An 11848-nucleotide genomic window follows, 5' to 3' on the forward strand; every position below is an offset into this window, starting at 1 on the left:
GTACGAAGGAGAGGGGAGGGAGTGCTTAGCCAGCAGAAAGGCACACGTACAGGGGTAAGAGGAGGGGGTGCTTAGCCAGCAGTGCTTAGCCAGCAATATAGATATGCCCTAAAAGGGAATAAGTGAAAACTTGCCAGCTGATTGGGGAAGTTTGGGGGAGGTCTGGGAGGTGGGTGAATGTTCTCAAAGTATAAGAAAGTTTGCTGATGTGTATTGCTTTGCAGCCAGATTTCAGAAACTATTCTGCTGGCTGTCTCTGTGCACAGATTAAATTCTTTTCTCCAAAGAAGAAACTTTCCTGGTGTTATTTTACTCTTTCTTTGGTCCTGGGGACGCGGGCAAACGATTCCCTGGGGCAATAAGGCTTCAGATTTTTGGTGCATTGGCCGGGAAATCGCCCCACCCCAGAGGACCAAGGAGAGCCAGGCTCGACCTCAGGTGAACAGCTCAGATCGGCGTTCGCATTTCCAGTGCACACCCTGCCAGCTTGTAGGGGGAGATTGCCACACCGTCCTGGAGTGGAGACACCTGGTCGAGGGAGAAAAGAGGACGGCCGAAAGAGGGAATCCGCAGCGGAGAAAAAAAGGTAAGCCCGAAGGAAAGGGCTAGGGGCCCGAGGGAAAGGGCCAGAGGCCTGATCAGCCTCACCTGGTCGTTGCAGTAGAGTGCCGCCAGGAAAGGAACTGGCCATGCAGTAAAGTGCCGCCAGTAAGGTTTGGGAAAGGGAATGGGGCAGAGGGAACTGAGTGTTTTGTTGGCATGTTGTGTGTCAGATACTCCGGTGGATGAATTATTGAATGAGGGCCAGGGCTTAGTGTCCCCTTGGCCGAGCGATTGTAGGGTTGTGCATTTTCTGACAATCTGTAGCATGTGGAGTGTGAGAGAATTTTGAAACCCAGTTAGGAGCGGAGTATCTGAAAAATGGGGTCTGGAGCAAGCCAATGCATTCCTCTGGAATGTTTTTTAAATAACTGGAAAACGGCCACGAAGAGTGATGATTGGGATCCAAATTGAAAAAAAGGAGACTCAGAACTTTATGTGAGGTGGACTGGCCAACCCAGGGAACTGCGTGGCTTTGATTTGCAATTAATCAACCCCCTGTGGCGAATCAACCCCCTGTGGCAAAATATATTAAATGTCCACCCAGACCAGATCCCCTATATCTCTGCATGGAAGACCAATGTAGAAAAGAATCTACCATGGCTAAAGTCTTGCTGTGACAGCAACACACAGAACAGGATTTGTACAGTGAAGCCTCTGGTGTTAGAAGACCCAGAAGATGAGGAGGGGGGAGTGATTAAGCCACCACCTTATACTCCACCGACAGCCCCTCCAACAAACCCCCCAGGCCAAAATCAAGAAGCACAGGGAGGCGCTGGTGTAGGGGGAGGAGGACCTGCGAAGGAGGATAGTGAGATGGAAGAAGAGGAAGATGACGAGGAGTTTAGGAAGACACTAGATGATATGAATCAAGGAAAGAAAATGTGGACAGAAAAACAGAAAGAGAGACTAAAGGAGTTTGTAAAGCCATTTGAGGGAGAAGTTGGATGTGAGCCCCTTGTTAGTTGAGGCAGCAGAATGCTGCACCCCTGAAAAGAGGAAGAGATGGCAACGTAAGTGGGGACAGGCGGCGAAGAGAGTTATGTCTCATAGACAGTATGAGAAAAACCAGGAAGGATCAGGCAGCCGGAGTAATGCCCCTTCGGAGGGTTTATGATCTGCCAGCCCCTGTCCCAGCTGGACAAGCGGAGGCACCACGGACCTACACGGTACAGCACGTTCTGTTCACAAGTGCAGATGTTTGTAATTGGCGTAATCAGAACCCCTCTTTTGAGGAGAATCCAGCGAAGATCATAAAATTGTTTGAAGGGATTTTTTTAAAAAACCTATAATCCCACTTATGATGATGTACAATATCTCCTGGACTCACTACTAACTACAGAAGCATTGCTCGGCCCCTGCATGAGTCAATTAGGGGAATAGAGAAGGATCCTTCTATATGGGGCAGGGAACAGCAGCAGGCTTTTCAGGATCTCAAAGTGGCATTACAACAAGCCCCAGTGCTTGGCATCCTTTTACCCTGTTCATAGATGAAGACCAGGGGGTAGCCAAGGGAGTCTTATGCCAGAAACTGGAAAATTGGCAGCAACCCGTCGCATACTTGTCAGAGAAGCTAACCCCACCAGAACAGAGGTTGCCCCCCCCCCCCCGTATGAGAGAGGTTGTGGCAATGGCCACCCTACTCACAAAGGCAGATAAATTCACGTTTGGACAGGACACCACCTGTGTGACTCCACACGCAGTCCCAGCCTTATTTGACATGAAAGGCACCTATTTCCTATCACAAGCGAAAATGAGGAAGTGCCAGATGCTGTTATTACATTCACGCCTGAAGTTTCAGGTTACCACAGCCCTTAACCCAGCTACCTTATTACCGGTAGGAGAAGGTGGACAAGGGAGCCGCCCACTCAGTCTTACCTGTGCCTGTAACAAAACCCACAAACCAAGTGGTTAATATAATTGGGGCCACAGGTAAATCACAAAAGGCCCCCTTTTTGCAGTCTGTTACCTGCCGCCTAGGTGGCCAAGTAGTCCAGCACAAATTTTTGTATATACCAGAGTGTCCCATTCCTTTCTTGGGCCGAGACTTGTTAACAAAATTACAAGCCCAGATTTCCTTCCAACCAACGGGGGAAGTAATGATGACAACTGGACCAGCAGGAGAGTTTTCTTTAGAAATGCCCCTGAGAGACCATTGGCGCTTGATGATGGTAAAAGAAGAGGAGGGAATCCTCCCTGTTAGCCTGCTTCATGATGTTGACCCTGGACTATGGGCGGAGGATAAAAACCAATACCCCATCCCACGATGGGCAGCTGAAGGAGTGTGGGTGCATCTGGAGCGATTGCTTCAACATGGAATCTTGAAACAATGCCAGTCACAGTGGAACACCCCACTGTTGCCAGTGAAGAAGGAAGATGGTGGGTACCGCATATAGGCCCCAAAGTTCTGGAAAAGTGGAAAGGATGAACAGGACTTTGAAAAACCAGTTGTCCAAATTGACCCAAGAAACAGGGTCTAATTGGGTGTCCATGTTGCCCTTGGCTTTGCTTAGAGTCCGTAGTCTCCCATCGAAACGTATTCACTTGTCACCCTTTGAAGTGATGTTTGGGAGACCGGTTCCTTATGTGCGCATGCTTTCACCTATCCCTGTTCAAGATGTGGAATTGAACAATTATGTACAGTCTCTCTCTCGAGATTTTCTCTCTCAACAGGTGGACCCAGGCCCGAACTCCTTGCGTGACCAGTTTGAGCCAGGTGACGAGGTGTGGATAAGACTGGTCCCAGGCACCACTGCAACCGTGCTGGAAGGGCCCATCTGCTCTCCACACCCACAGCTGTGAAGGTCGCTGGCGTCACCCCTTGGGTCCACCACATTCGAGTGAAGAAAGCTGCTTCAGATTGGACTGTGTCTCAGCATCCTGAAGATCCCCTCCAGTTGACCATCTCCAGGCGCCTAGCGGATGACCGCCTTGCGGATATCACTCCAGAGGCTGATATCTCTACGCACGCTGAAGAATTGGATGGGAGGGGCGCCCGCGGGCAGCACCCCCAACGTAGACACTTGTTCTCCAGCCAACTTAGAGGCACCACCAGGACTTTTGATATTGGGACCAGAACCCCTTGATATAGTCACCCCGTGTGTCAGGCCGTTGCAGGGGTGGATATATTCTTGTGGGTGTAACATCATACGTAGAGGGAGGGGCCCCTTTTGGGTATAATACTCTCCTGAGAAACCACAGGGGTCCCCACCCATCGGGAATAGTTGGGAAGTTGCTCCACGTGGTAGGAGCTTCCGAAGTAAGGTGGAGAGGCACCCCTGAGGCCCGGCAAATAATTGAATACGAATATCAGTGGGCCCTTCAGCAGTAAAGGAATATCAGAAATGACCCCTGAATATTGGTGGGAAGAGCCCTGGCATTCTTGGGGTTGGTGGGTGGGAGTTATCTCAACCGCCCTTGCCATAGGGAGAGCATGGTGACCCACAACCCCCTGGCTAGTACACCTGGGGACCCCTGGGCCTGGTTATATTCATGGTTACCGGATGGAAGCTGGCTGCGCCATCTCCTGGTCCTAGTGGCAGGACCTTTATTAATCCTTTTGCTTCTTTGCTTCTGTATCCCCTGCTTGGTGCGGTGCATGCAAAACATGTTACAGAGAATGATGTCTAGCATGATGGGACCCCGCGTGATTGCTTTAATGAGAGATTATAGACCCATACCCCAGAACGAACCTAAGTATTAGGTTGTTCAGAAGAAGAGTAGGGAGTGAAGGGTTAATCTTCATATTATCTGTACATAGTGAGTCTTTGCACTAAGCTTACTTCTGCAATTGTGGTCAAGCCAGCTACCAGACAGGCTGAGGGGCCATTTCCTGCCTTGCGCTTCCTGCTTCAGTAATGCAAGATAAAAAAAAGACACGTACAAGGGAGTGCTTAGCTAGCAAAAAGACACGTGTACGAAGGAGAGGGGAGGGAGTGCTTAGCCAGCAGAAAGGCACACGTACAGGGGTAAGAGGAGGGGGTGCTTAGCCAGCAGTGCTTAGCCAGCAATATAGATATGCCCTAAAAGGGAATAAGTGAAAACTTGCCAGCTGATTGGGGAAGTTTGGGGGAGGTCTGGGAGGTGGGTGAATGTTCTCAAAGTATAAGAAAGTTTGCTGATGTGTATTGCTTTGCAGCCAGATTTCAGAAACTATTCTGCTGGCTGTCTCTGTGCACAGATTAAATTCTTTTCTCCAAAGAAGAAACTTTCCTGGTGTTATTTTACTCTTTCTTTGGTCCTGGGGACGCGGGCAAACGATTCCCTGGGGCAATAAGGCTTCAAAACCTGTCTCATTCTGAAACCTCTCTCTTTCTAACGGTGTTAAATTTTTCTCTAAAACCTTGGTTTTTGACTTGTTCAATTTAAATCCTGCCACTTGACCAAATTCTTGAATCAGTTCTAAAACCCTTTTTGTACTAGATTCTGGCTCCTGTAACGTCAATACTAAGTCATCTGCAAATGCTCTCAATTTATAATGTTTAATTCCGACCTGTATACCTTTAACCATCTGGGCCTTTCTAATCATATTCAGCAGAACCTCCAGGACCGAGATAAAAAGAAGTGGGGAAATTGGGCAACCTTGTCGTGTCCCTTTTTCAATTTTAAGTTCTTCCGTCACAACATTATTTACAATTAGTTTAGCCTTTTGTTCTGAATAAATTGCACTTATACCATTCTCAAAACCTTGGCCTACCCCCATACCCTGTAGATTCTTCTTCATAAAATTCCAAGAAATATTGTCAAAGGCTTTCTCCGCGTCTACAAATATCAACACTGCTTTAGTGTTTATATTCACTTCTAATTTTTCCAAGATATCAATTATATTCCTCAAATTGTCAGACAAATGTCTTCCTGGGAGAAAGCCCGCTTGGTCTTTATGAATCTCTTCCATCAACACTTTTTTAAATCTCTTCGCCAAAATATCTGCAAAAATTTTGTAATCCACATTAAGTAATGATATAGGGCGGTAGTTCTTAAGTTGTGTCTTTTCAGTCTCTGTTTTTGGTACAAGTGTAATATATGCTTCTTTCCACGACTCTGGTGCCCTCTTCCCCTCCATAATTTCATTGCAGACCTCTTTCAATGGTTGAATTAACCATTCTTTTAAAGATCTGTAGTATCTAGAGGTCAAGCCGTCTGGTCCTGGAGATTTACCCAGTTGCATGTTTTGAATGGCACCTTCTATTTCCTGTTCAGTTATTCTGTCATTCAAAATTAGTCTCTTTTCTTGAGATATTTTTTGTAGTCCATTTGTTTTCAAAAATTGATCTAAATCTGTTTCTTTCACTGGCCCTTGAGTATATAGTCTTTTAAAATACTTCTGGAAACAACTTCTAATCTCTGCAGGGTTCTGTATATTCCTTCCTTCCACTTCTAAATTCGTAATCGTATTTAGTTTTTGTCTCTTTTTCATTTGCCATGCCAACAACTTACCACATTTATTGGCCGATTCAAAAGTCTTTTGTCTCATTTGTTTAATTTTCCATTCTATTTCCTGATTCATTATTTTCATATATTGTACTTGATATAACTTTAACTCTCTCAGAATCTCTTGAGATTTGGGATTTACTCTCAGTCTTTTCTCACATTCATTCATTTTGTTCATAATTTTATCCTTCTTTTCATTTTGAGTTTTTTTCTTTATCGCATTCTGTTGTATTAAGAACCCTCTCATAACAGCTTTACTTGCGTCCCAGATTACTCTTTTCTCCACGTTGGAACTAAGATTTATCTCGAAATAGTCTCTTAGAGCTTTTTGGGCCTTCTTAAGAAATTCTTCATCTCTAAATAAGGTGTCATTCACCTTCCATCTGAAGGAGCCAGTTGGTGTTAGTCTCATTTCCATCTTAACAGCATTATGGTCGGAGCAAATTTTCGGGCAGATTTCCACCTTTCTTGCCTTTGGTGCCATTCCTCTAGTTATCCAAATTTGGTCAATTCTTGTCCAAGTCATTTTGGCTTCAGAGAAGAAGGTTCCCTCTTTTGCCAAGGGGTTTCTAATTCTCCAAATATCCACTAAGTCCAAGTTGTCTGTCATGTCAAAAAAGGTTTTCGGTAGTCTACCATCTTTGGTGACTACCTGTCTTTGTGCCTTGTCCATATAAGTAGATACCACTCCATTCATATCTCCCATCAAAATCATGTTGTAATCCATATGGTCCATCAAGGTCTCATGCAACTTCTTAAAAAAATCAGATTTCCCGTCATTTGGTGCGTAAACTCCTACAATCAAAAATTTTTCTCCTTGTGTTTGAATTTCAATTGCCACAAATCTTCCTTGGTCATCTTTAAAAACAAATTTTGGTGATAAATTGTCTTTTGCGTAAATCACAACCCCTCTCTTTTTAACTTTATCTGATGAAATAAATTCCTGACCAAGTCTTTTATTTATCAACAATTTCCTGTGTAATCTTGTTATATGTGTTTCTTGTAAACAAATTAGGTCCAATTGTTCCTTTTTTAATGTATGAAATACTGACTTCCTCTTCTGAGGGGAATTCAAACCCCGACAGTTCCATGTTAAAAGTTGCAGGGCCATGATGTTATTGTTTTAGTTCTCCTCCTACTGCACCTAGTGCCTGTTCCTCATCCGTCGGTGGTATCCCTTCTTTCGAAAGGTCTTTTGGTTCCGGAGATAGTTCTTTTTGTAGGTCTTCTCCGTGGTCTCTACAAAATTTGTCTTTGTCGTCTTCCGATCTTATTTTCCTCTTATTTCCTTTGTAGCTAAAAGACAGGCCTTGAGGAAATTGATATTGTTCCTTCTCAGCAGGGTAACCAAGTCTTTATATTTTGATCTGAGATCCAGAAGATATTTCGGAATATCTTTGAATATTTCCACCCTTGTCCGATGGATTTCCAGTGTCTTCTTGAAATGTAGACCCAAAATCTTATCCCTCTCTTCTTTTGTTCGAAAAGTAATCAGACAGTCTCTCACCTTCTTCTCTCCTCTTCTCCCGAGTCTGAAAGCATTTACTATTCTGAAACTGTCTTTTGCCAATTCTGGATCCCAAAAGTCCAAAAATTCCTGCGTGAGAAATTCCGCTAGATTGTCCTTTTCCACCTCAGGTACCGATCTGACCCGAAGATTCACTTGCTTTTCCTTCAAATCTATCATAGACAGGGTTAGTTTGTGGTCTTCCAATTGTTTGTGCAGTGTTGGTAATTCCTCTTGAACCTCTTTAACTTCCGTAGCAGAAGTTGTAGCAATTTCTTTAGCCTCTTCAGCAATCTGGCGAATTGAGGCCGATTCCTCTAATAATTTCTGAATAGTCTCTGTAAATATATTAAATTTAAAACCTATGGCTTTCATGCAGCAGGAGGGAAGAATTCTGCTTCCTCTCCCATTCAGGATTTCGGCCCTTGCACTGTTGTCTATTAAACAGGGACTTTTCCAGATTCTCTCTTAAAGAAAGGAAATGATGGTGGGTCTGGTGCAGACGTTAGCCTGCTCCTCTTCAGCCACAGAACTGAAGAGGAATATTCCTAGGAAGCTGCCATGGACAGAGCCAGTCCGGTGACCCATTGACCTCAGCATCGCCTGCACTGACCATCAGCAGCTCTCCAGGGGTTCGGATGGGGGGCGGACACACATCGCTAGGCCCCCCCGGAGATGCTGCCCAGGACAGAAGACCTGCATGCAAAGCAGATGGTCCAATCCTGCGCTATGGAAACCCCCTAGCCTGCCTGGAAGGATTGTTACCATAAAGCACCAATGCTGCAGCAAGCAAAGGCTCTAGCAGCTCAGCCAGCTGCTTGTGGCTGGAAAGCCAGACAGGATGTTTGTGACTGTTGCCATGGGAACAAAGGGGCAGTCCATTCTGTACTGAGCACCGGATGTTAGCTCAGTGTGTGTGTGTGTCATATGACCCGTACTGGATGTACTTGGGAGGAGTTTCTTCTTGCTGTTGTTGAGTGCAGACATGATTCTCTGTACTGATGTAAGAGGCAGAAATAAATGATGTAAATAGTTTTCTGTCTGCTTCTTTCCCCTCCCTGGGGACACCAAAGGGGAGGAGAGGAAGAACGGTGTGTTCCTCTCATACATCTGAGAAGAATCGCCGGACCTCGCCTGCTTATCAGCAGAGTGGAGACGCGGGGAGGTCGACAGGAATATCTGCCGGTGCCTACGCTGTGGCACATTCCTCTGACCCAGGCAGAATTCCAACAGTGGTAGCAGAGGATGGTTGCGATTCATCGGACATCTGCATGAGAGGCTGGTGGATTGTCCTCCTCTGCTCCAAGGAGGAAGAGAAGCGTCTGAAAGAAGCCAGAGGCTCCACAGACAGCTGGTGGAAAGAAGAAGTGTTTTCCAAGCAATGGAGCTCAAGGTATGCTGCTGCATTTCGGGCTAAAAGTGTGAACGCAGAATGATTGATTCTCTGGTTCACGGGGGGAGCTGCGTCTTGGAAAAATACAGCTCCGGGAGAAGAGGCCTGCATTCCACAAATTCTTGTGGTAAAGATAAGATGTCCTATTGAAATGCATTGTTGCTAGGTAACGGAAAGTTACTGGCAAAGGGGCTGGACTGTGAGTGTAAGCCTGGGAAAGCGAAACAAAATCAGAGAATGTTTCGGCTACAAGTTTACGTGCCCTTGGAAGGGACTTTTCAATAGCAGCCTGAGTTTAGCTGCCAGGTGCAAAGAGCGTAAACAATTTGCAGTTTGCTGCGTGAGAAAGGAAAAAAACAACTGTTGGATTTTACAGTTTGTTTGACATTGTGAGCTGGAGGCTTGGCTTCAAGATGGATGCCAAGAAAGGGGGAGGTTTGCCTTGCCCACCTCCCTTAACCAATGACAATTATTCATCTTGGTCTGTAAAGATGAAGGCCCTGCTGCAGAATCAGAGGCTTTTTGATGTAATTGAAAACCCCATCCCTGCAGCACCAACCAGAGGTTGGGAGTCACAGAATGTAAGGGCCAGGACTGCTATAATTCTGTGTGTCTCAGATGATCAGTTGGTGCATGTTCAGCATTTAGAAAATGCGAAAGAGGTATGGGACACGCTGCGTACAACGCATCAGAGAGATGCTGGTTCTTCAGCGTTGCTGTATTTTGAGAAATTGACCAATCTGAGACTTGCGCCTGATGGAGATGTTCAAGCGCACCTGACAGAAATGAAGTTTCTGCGTCAACAGATGGTGGAACGCAATTTTCGTCTTCAGGAGGAAGTGTTTTGCTTCATGATGATAAACAGCCTTAGCCGCACCTACAAGGTTGTTGCCAGTCAGCTTGGTTCCCTACCGGCCGCGCAGCTGACCGCGGAGAGAGTTTGTGCTGTGGTCCTGAATGAACACGACAGACTTGCTGCACTGGAAGAAAAAGACAGGGGGAGGGAAGAACAGAGTTCTAATTCCCCCACTGCTGATGCTACTGGAGAGCATGGTGTAGCATTGAGTGCTGTCCGATGCTACAATTGTGGACAGACTGGGCATCTACAGCGAAACTGTAAGAAGCCGCGCCAGTCAAGAGGAGCAAAGAGCAGCTCTACGAAGCCTCAGGCGTCAGGCAAAAGCCGTACCAAGTGCCAGGTGAAACCTGCAAAGGCTATGATGGCGAAAGGAACCACGCCAGATGTTGGGAACTCGTTCATAATTGACACGGGCGCAACGGTTCACATGTGCCCGCACAGAGGACTGTTTTCGACGTTGAAGAAGCAAAGCTTCACTGTGAAACAGGCCAACGGTCAAGAGTTGGAAGCGACTGGAATTGGGACTGTGTATCTTGAGAGTCTGAACTTGATTATAAGTGATGTTTTCCTGGTTCCAGAACTGAGATTTAATCTGCTGAGTGTGTCGCAGATTGCAAAGAAAGGACTGAAACTGTCCTATGATGCTAAAAGCTGCAAGATCTACAAAGATGGAGAACTGTTTCTTACTGCCAAAGAGAAAGATGGACTGTATTTGTTGACTTTTGATCAAAGTGATTACATGAAATGTAATTCTTCTGTTTCTAACGAAATCTCTCTTGCAGGGGTGACCAAGACCAGTGTGAGCACCAGGAAGGTGACTAAGACCAAGAAGGTCGACAGAGCATTTCAGCGGGTGTATGCTGATGTGATTGGTCCTCTAGAACCATCTAGAGGCGGTGCACGATTTTACCTTTTGTGTGTGGATTGTTTCACTAATTATTCTTGGGTTTATATGATGGAGAAACCGCAAGAAACTTTAGAAAAGTTTCAGGAGTTTTGTGACAAGGTTAAAAGTATGCATGATGCTAACATTGATTGTCTTTTCACAGATGACAAACAAGTTTTTCTGTTACAGAAGTTTCAGAAGTTCCTGGATGGAAAAGGGATAGACCACAAAGTGGCAGTTTCGCAAGAAGCGTGGAACAGGGGGGTCTGTGTAAAAGTGAACAAAGAATTGCAAAAGGGAATGAATGCACAATTGCTGAGTTCACATTTGCCACATGAATATTGGGCCGAATCGCTAGCGTCCTATCTTCATGTGTGGTTGAGAAAGGTCTCAACAGAGTTGGGATGTTCTCCTTTTGAGAAGCTGTTCAATAGAAAACCTTCTGTTGCCTATTTTAAGGTTTTCGGGTCTCATGTGAGAACAGAAGCTCCAGGTGGAGTAAAGAATGCCAGAGGCATTTTTGTGGGTTATGAAAAGGGTCTCTACAGAGTAATTTTGTCTGAATCTGGTCAGGTGATTCTCACAAAGTTTCTAGAGAGTGCTCCTGAACAGGAGAGGTTGATTGTTCACGCATTTCCCACAGAGGATTCTGATGATAATGATGATGATGAGTTTGATCTTATAGAGTTCAGTAGTACTGATGATGACAGCGATAGCTCAGACAGCTCAGTTGTCACAGTCATTGAGAGGAAATCTCACATAATGACTAGACCCTCAGAAGAGGAGGATGAACCATTGATTAAGCATAGTACTGGTTCTCCAGAGAGTTCAGAGGCTGAACCAGAAAGCAGAGAAGAGCAGCAACTTTTACGTAGGTCTGAGAGAGCAACGAAGGGTGTACCACCCAAGAGGTATTCAAAGGAGTTTGCTAACCTTGCATATGTTGCTATTGTAAACGACCAAGGACAGATTGAAGCTGTGTCTGAGTCAGAGACAAAGGCACAACAGAGAGTTGTTAACCGAGGTAATGCGAAGTCACACAACCAGAGAGGTACATTGGTTAAACCAGTGGCGGGTAGTTCCAAGGGTGGAACTGAAACAACAGGGGAATGTTATAAATATAACAACTGTTTGTTTTCTTCTCTGGATGACGCTTTGCTCGCAGCACACATT

Source organism: Podarcis pityusensis, assembly GCF_964106645.2.
Source record: "Podarcis pityusensis genome assembly, chromosome: 5".
Lineage (NCBI taxonomy): Eukaryota > Metazoa > Chordata > Lepidosauria > Squamata > Lacertidae > Podarcis > Podarcis pityusensis.